The following is an 8375-nucleotide window of genomic DNA, read 5'->3' as shown; positions in this document are numbered from 1 at the left end:
CCCTCCTGTCCTATCACCCTACAAAAAAGGGACTGCATTGGTGTCCTTAGTGGATGAATTGTTGGAATCTCAAGATGTCATCCTAGATGATCTCAGAATGCATCTCCTTCGTGCTCAACACTGCATGAAAATCCAAGCAGATACCAAGCGAAAGTCGCTGGAATTTTCAGTTGGGGACATGGTCTATCTCAAACTCAGACCATATCGCCAACGTTCTCTTGCCAAACGCTCCAACGAGAAGCTATCAGCTCGCTATTATGGGCCTTTTCCTATTGTGCAGCGCATTGGCTCAGTAGCTTACAAGCTTCAGCTCCCTGATCACGCCCGGATTCACCCAGTATTTCACGTGTCTCAGCTCCATCGAGCCATTGGTGACGAAGCAACCACTCCCACCATTCCGCCACAACTCACTGCTGACCTCAAGCTTCAAACAGAGCCTGAAGCAGACATTAATATCCATTTTGCTGCTGCCGACGCCATCCATCCTTCTGAAGTACTCATCAAGTGGAAGACTCTACTTGATTATGAAGCAACTTGAGAGCCATACCACACCATTCTCGAGCAATTTCCTTCTTTTCACCTTGAGGACAAGGTGAAGGTTTTGGGGTATAGATAAGCCTCCAATCCAGGTCATGTACACTAGGAGACCCCGAAACACTTAGGTTCTTCTGGTGTTGGTTGTACCTTGTTTTATTTAGTTTTATTCTGTTTTATTAGTTAATCTAGTTGGTTGTTTTAGGGCTGAGTTGTATTATTTGTATTTGGTCCTTTTTTTATCATAGCTGGCATTATATTGTAAAGGGACCGAAGCCTATAAAGAAGGCAGGGGTTTCTTTTAGAAGGGCAGCTTGAAATAGAGAGAACTAGACTTAGGAGAGAGAAGCCCTCTCGAAAGGTTGCAATTGGAGATACTAGCATCTCGAAAGCTAGAATGTACTATTTTTTCATCATTAATACAGAGGTTTTCTTTGAGGGATTTCATTCTTGGTGTTACTGATTTGATAGAAAATTATATTCTCTAAGATTGTTCTATCATTAAACAGAAACGTGGGCAGTAAAATAAAGGCACAGGCTCATCCATGATAATAGATGAGAGCTTGTTTCCACCAAATCAATAACCATGCACCTCCTCATAATCACTCAACTGTAAATACAGACTAATTATTTTGCAAATGTCAAGAAACAGAGAGCAAAACTATAACAAGTTTATGCAATTCACTTTCATGAATAAAATATTAATTAGAAGACAATGAAATGGTTGTACAAACTAACTAGAAAGAACACGCTCAATGTGCATAAAAGTACTACCTATTCAAAAAAGAGAATTTGAAAAAAGAGCAGATAGTTCAAAGCATTTAAGCTAAACAATATACCACCACAGAGTCTATCATCTTGTCCAAGGAGTTACGCAACAGTAGCTCCATCCGATACAACGATCATGTGGCCACCTTATATAAAAGAGGCATCATATAAAACTTCTTTATTCAACATAATTTAATAACTTAAAGTCAACCATTAACCATCAAGAAATAAACTAAATTTACAATTAATAAAATAAAAAAAAATCATAGAAAAATAAATGCATCATCTTCTCAAGTGATGTAACAACGAAGTCATTAAAACTATACGGTATTCTAATATAGCGGCAAGTGTACGGGGTAGAAACAGATACACGATCCTCGTCTCTAACCAACTTGTCCAATTTGGACCACACCAATTATCTCCTATAACATCATTCAATACCCATTAGCAAGAAAAAAGCAATTCAATGCCGACATGAATGCCATTATTCAAGAAAAAAAATGTAGCTGTAAAAGTTTATTATTCATTGAGAAGCAATTTAAAAGTACCAAGTAGTGAAGTCATCCTCAATGCATTGGCCATCATCTTCAAGACTCACTAACGAACTTTGCACCTGCAAGTGCAAATGATCAATTATGTGATGTCTTCTTGAAACAAATTATGTGTAAGTCATATTTCTAAATATTATAAAACGTTTTTAAAAAAAATGCCACATATTAAAGCTTAAAACCTCTACACTACAAGAACAGAAATGTGGCAGCCAAATAACTAAAACATATTAAAACCAAGAAAAGAAATTATTCCATGATCTAAAGATGTAGAGTCATTCTTCCCAGTCCTTACATGAATAACATTAGAATAATGATAGATTGTTGTCAATATTATAGGAATCAAAACAAGTTTAGACTTGTAAATAGGAAGACAAAGTCACTAATACAGAACGTCTATAATTCACACAAACGAAGCAATGGCAAGTGTTCCATATCACACATTTATATTTATTATACATATATATTGTATGTATTTATATAAAAACATGTGCAAACCATCTTACTAGCCAAGAAAGCACAACTAGAGCCTAGAGATTTGCTACTGAAAGATTCAACTACATAGGTTTGCATTATAGAGTTACTATTTTACAATCAAAGATGCCCTTTCAAAGATACAAACAATATTTCAAAGTTAGCAACAGAAAATCCAACAAGCACTTAATTGAACTGATTCAATGGATTCAATTGAAAAGGAAAATTACTAGTCTATGTGATTGTAATTATTATTGGTTTAATACCAAATATACCACGTGCTGCTTTTCAAAGAAAGCCAAATCACTATAAAGGTGCCTAATATGTAACCAAAAAAATCATCTTCCTACCTTAGGACCATTAAACAATAGCTTAATTTAGAAATCATGAACGATATATATATATAAATATAATTTAAAAATGTAACAAAATTTCATAAAAGAGAAAACTTAAACCAAATCGAACAATTATTATACTAGAACTTGAGCTCCGGGAGGCGATAAACGAAGCTGCTGAACTCATTAAATCTGCTGGTAGAATAAAATAGGTAACAACCCAACCCCACGAACCCCCGCTACCACCTCAGCTGTAACTATAGAGCATGGCAGAACATTTTTCAGATATCACTAAACCCAAAAATAAGTCACAACTGAGATATCAATACACCAATATAGCAATACGTAAACATTGTCAAAAACCCAATCTTACACTAATTTGAGAAACCCAATCCTTTACAAACAACATTTAAGTATCAAAATATCAAAATCACAAAAAAATAGGTTATAAAAAAAATAGAGACCGAGAAAGATACATACCCTCGAGCCCGTCGTTTGCCTTCCTTCGCCGAGCCCGCCACGGTCGAACCCCACCTGTAAACCAGAAAGAAAGAAAGCGTGGAGAGAAGAGAGTAGAAAAAAGAGAGTCACGAAGATGTGGAGATAAATAGAATAATTTTAAGTTATAATTTGTGAGTTAAAGGTTTCTTAGTTTACCGCCCTTTTTTTTAGGAAAATATAATGCATACATGCATAATAACTTAGTTAAATATACCAATACAAGTTACTAAATATAAAGACAATTTTTTTTTTTTTTTGATAAAAATACCCCTAATATTCAAACACTAATTTTCTCTCTCAATCTGAACTCTCTCTCTAACATCTCTCATTCTCTCACTCTTTCACTTAATCTAATTTTGTAGATCTCGAAAAAATAGCAAAATTTAAAAAAAGAATCATTTGAAACAGACATTTGAGTGAAACAATATGAACCTCCAAAGTTTTCGTCAAATTTCAGTGCAGAGCATCGAAATTGAATCGAAAAAACATCGTTTTAACTAAAAATCAAATTTTCATGATTGCATCACAATAGCATCGAAACACCATCGATTTTGCATTGAAAAAACATCATTTTGGCAAAAAAAAAAAACAAGTTTTCATGATTGCATCGCAAGAACATCGAAACATCATCGATTTTGCATCAAAATTGCATCGAAAAATCATCGTCTTGACCAAAAATCAAGTTTTCATGATTGCATCGCAATAGCATCGAAACACTATCGATTTTGCATCGAAAAAACATCGTTTTGGCCAAAAAATAAGTTTTTATGATTGCATCGCAATAGCATCGAAACACCATCGATTTTGCACCAAAATTACATCGAAAAAGCATCGTTTTGGCCAAAAATCAAGTTTTCATGATTGCATCGAAACACCATCGATTTTGTATCGAAACACCAGATTTTGCATTGAAAAAATATTATTTTGGCCAAAAAAACAAGTTCTCATGATCGCAAGAACATCAAAACATCATCGATTTTCCATCGAAATTGCATCGAAAAAGCATCGTTTTTGCAAAAAATCAAGTTTCATGATTGCATTGCAAGAGCATCGAAATTGCATCGATTTTGCATCAAAAAGGAATCATTTTGATGCAATTTAGATGCTTTTTTTTATAGTATTTCGATGCAAAATCGATGGCATTTCGATGCTCTTGTGATGCAATCATGAAAACTTGTTTTTTGGGAAAAACAATGCTTTTTCGATGCAAAATCGATGGTGTTTCGATACAAAATCGATGATATTTCGATGTTGTTGCGATGCAATCATGAAAACTTGATTTTTGTCCAAAACGATGCTTTTTTGATGCAATTTCGATGCTCTACACTGAAATTTGACGAAAACTTTGGAGGTTCATATTTTTTCACTCAAATGTCGATTCTAGATTTTTTTTTTTTTAATTTTGGTATTTTTTCGAGATCTAACATATTAGAATGATAGAGAGAATGAGAGAGCGAGAGAATGAGAGATGTTAGAGAGAGAAAGTTCGGATTGAGAGAGAAAATTGGTATTTAAATGTTAAGGATATTTTTGTTGGGGTTTTATGCCCTAATTAAAACCCAAATTCTTTGTAATCTTATTTTATTATCAATAAAAGAATAGAAATCATTTTTTGACTTGGTTAATCACTTTGCTCACATATTTTATTTTCATGATTATTTGTTTAATATAAACTTCTATTAAATCCCGAGCATATAGCTAATTTTATTTATAGTGACGTAATCACAGTGGAATACAAATATGATTATATGTTCAAAATAAGTTAGTCCTATGATTAGTCAGTGCACCGGATTTACGCTGACTTGCCAATCTACGATATGATCTACTTACACATTACAATGTTATGTTCTTTCCAGAACATTAGCAAAGAAGATAAGATCGGATGTATTTGTTACATCGGATAGGACCGATATTGACAGTTGATAAGATAAGTAAACATACCGTTATTATATATTCTAGTCATATCATATAGTTGACCATAGGTAAATTCAATCTCAATTCTGAGTGGCTATTATTCTAACTGATTGTATTATTTGAGTTATTTGACTTGTTCATTACCAGCTTACCCTACGGACTAGCCCATACTTACATCTTGGGAACTCGGTAGTATAATTGAGTGGGAGTGTTAATCATAAATATGAACATCTATAGCTTCTGATGAAGAAGTGAAATGATGGTTATCTTTTAGTTTGGTTCAAGGTGTTAAATGATAGAGATCTCATTTCAGTAATTAAATTAGTTTACTGAAATATCATTTACAAGGAACTAAGTGTTTTAAGGATAAAATACAATGAGGGGTAAAACTGTATTTTAGTCCTATCTCATTGTAGAACGTCTATAGGGGATTGAGTGACAATTATGGTTGTAACAATGGATAATTAATAGCGTATCTATATTTGTTATAGAGCATTCTATGAATTCAAGAGTGCAATTCCGAGTCTATAGTGGAGTCACGAGGAATTAATAAGTTAGTAAATTTATTTGTTAGATTTATGATAACTTATTGGAGCTTGATTTTATAGGCCCATGGTCCCTATTGTACCTTGGATAAAATCATCTAGATAGTCGTAATTAATTGATTTAATTATCAATTAGAATTATTAAAGTTGACTAGGTCAATTTTGGATAGTTTCACAGAGTTGTGTAATTTTGAAAAGAAAAGAGAAATTAGGGCAGATTTATTAATTAAGATAAATTGATATCTAAATTAATAAATAAGTTTAAATCAATGTTCAAATTATAAATGATTAATTTGATAAAAGATTTAAATAATTATTTAATGGAGGATATCTTTCAATCTTTATTTAATTAATAAAAAATAATTTACTATTAGAAAAGATTGTCAAGCCACTAAAGTGTTTAGTATTAAGTACTAATAGCAATCGAATATTGTTTAGATGCTTTCAATCTTTATTTAATTAATAAAAAAGAATTTACTATTAGAACAGATTGTCAAGCAATAGTAAGCTTCTATGAAAAAATGAGGCAAAATAATAAAAAATTAATGACTAATAGATTGACAAAATTCATTAATAATTTTATTATTAAAGGATATAATCCTACTATTGAGCATATTAAAGGAAAATATAATTATTATGCTGATGTATTATCTCGATTAATTTATAATACAGATGGACCGACAACCATTTCGTCCAAGAATGTATAGGCCTGGAATACACCCCAGGGCCCAAATGGCAAACAAGCAAGCAGTAGACAAAATAATATATGGTCAGCCAATGGAAAAAGGTGAGGCAATATCCTTCGGAGAATTAGTATTACATTGTTATGGCAATAGTGAAACCAAATATATCCCTCACAAGGCCATTAGTAAAGAACAACAATGTTTATTAGATAATCTTCACCACGCCTATTTATTTAATAATCCTAGATATTTCCAGGCAGTACTAAAATGCCTAGTAGAATATTTCCAAAGTAAGAAATTTTTTTATTATTATTTAGTATTTCGAGGGAAAAAACCAGGATTATATAAGTCTTGGCAATCAGTAGCCGAAACAGTAGACAAATTTAATAATGCCCTTTGGAAAGGGCAAGTAAATTATGAAGAAGCCACTAAAGCTGCTATTATGTATTGGGATCTCAATTATTATGACGAGACAAAAGATAAGGGGAAAGAAAAAGTAACTGAGTTAAATTGCCCCAATTGTATTTATTATAATAAAACAATAATAGAGAAAGAATTAGTAAATAAAAAATTAAAGGAAGAAAATGAAGCCTGCTGGGACCAAATTACTAGTCTCAAGCTTCAAGTGGATGCCTTCCGACAACAGCTTCAGCAACAGAGCACTCCATCCACCGCCAATCAAGTAACCATGTCCACTAAAGACATACAACTTCTTGTCAATAAAGCTGTCGAAGAAAAATGGAGGAATGGAACAGTCAATTTGATGGGACCTATGATGAAGACTCCATTGACCGCCTTGGACTTGAAGACCCTACTATGGGAAGCACTACAATTTAAAAGTCTGATTTAAAGATAAGATGCTCTTTTCAGAAAGACCAAAGGTAGCCGCCCATGTGCTACGCATCTTAACTTTTCAGAAAAAACAAAATCCCATTAATACTTAACATTATTATCTTATCCTCATTTTAATAAAATAATAGAGGATACCTTTTTATTTCGGTATAAATAAGCTAAGGAGTCTGGCTTGTAGACTCACTTCTTTTCTTTTTAAATCTTATTCTCTAAACTCAGAGAAACCTCTAAGTCTTGAAAACCATCAAACTTAGCCTTCTCTTCTATTGTATAATATTTTATAAGTTTATCAACAAAATGGGTTACCATTGCTAAAACACCTTGCGATAGTAGAAGGGGAAGGTGAATCTTTTTTCAGAAATTTCAAGTTTTCTCAAGGATCTTCTATCAGGTATTTAAATTATTTCAAAAGGATAAAAGCATTGGCACTGATTAGTCAGGGACGGCACCGGTCGCATATTACTGACCTGAGAGTCAGAAACGGCACAAGTGATAAGGTCATTTTTGTATTAATATTTGTTGAGTTTTTCTATGCTTGGATGGTGTTATGATAGCATTTGTAATAGTTTTAACTAAGTTTCATGATTCTACAACATATTTTCTACATTGCATTTTATGATGATAAATCTAACATTTTGATGGCAAGTGTAGTTAAAATAAAGTTTTAGGAGTATTCCAAGCTTTCGGGATTGATATATTGAAGTGGCGGCAACGTGCAAGCTATCTAAGATCAAGAATTGAAGAAATTGGAGGTAGGTCGCGGCTCATAAAACTCAGGCCGCGGCACTTTAAATGGAATTGGAGTTTCATAATTTTTTGCTTCCAGACAGGCCGCTACCTAGAGTGCCAGGTCACTGCTTATATTTTTCAGGCCGCTGCCTGAGTGACAGATTTATGCACAGATTTTGTTCTAGGCCGCAGCTCGCATTTTCCAGGCCGCGGCTCGCATTTTCCAGGCCACGGCTTGCGACGTCGTTTTTAGATTTTTTATTACTTTTTAATTAGAATTTAATTGAGACTATAAAGGAGGATTAGGGTTAATTTTATAATTTTTTATTATGGTTTAGGAGAGAAAAAGACTGAGAAATGGCTGAAGAGAAAACTACAAGACTACATTACTTTTGTTCATCAATCTACTTTCTTTTCTTTCCTTAATATCTTTAATTTTAATTATAATTATGTTTGTGATTATGATTACTATTATGGAGTAGGTTTTTTTTT

At 33.0% G+C, this 8375-nt stretch overlaps 1 long non-coding RNA gene across 1 annotated transcript; it reads right to left on the bottom strand.

The window, feature by feature from the left end:
* Window positions 1–1272: 1272 nt before the first annotated feature.
* LOC133782276 (uncharacterized) lies at window positions 1273–3279 on the bottom strand. The gene is made up of 3 exons (XR_009870449.1): window positions 3140–3279; window positions 1851–1915; window positions 1273–1724 (listed from the first exon to the last, which is right to left on the bottom strand). It is a non-coding gene; the product is annotated as an uncharacterized LOC133782276 (long non-coding RNA).
* Window positions 3280–8375: the final 5096 nt, after the last annotated feature.

The sequence above is a fragment of the Humulus lupulus genome, chromosome 6, assembly GCF_963169125.1.
Source record: "Humulus lupulus chromosome 6, drHumLupu1.1, whole genome shotgun sequence".
Classification (NCBI taxonomy): Eukaryota; Viridiplantae; Streptophyta; class Magnoliopsida; order Rosales; family Cannabaceae; genus Humulus; species Humulus lupulus.
Note: the sequence above shows the minus strand (reverse complement) of the source record. Positions and strands in the feature narration are given on the sequence as shown.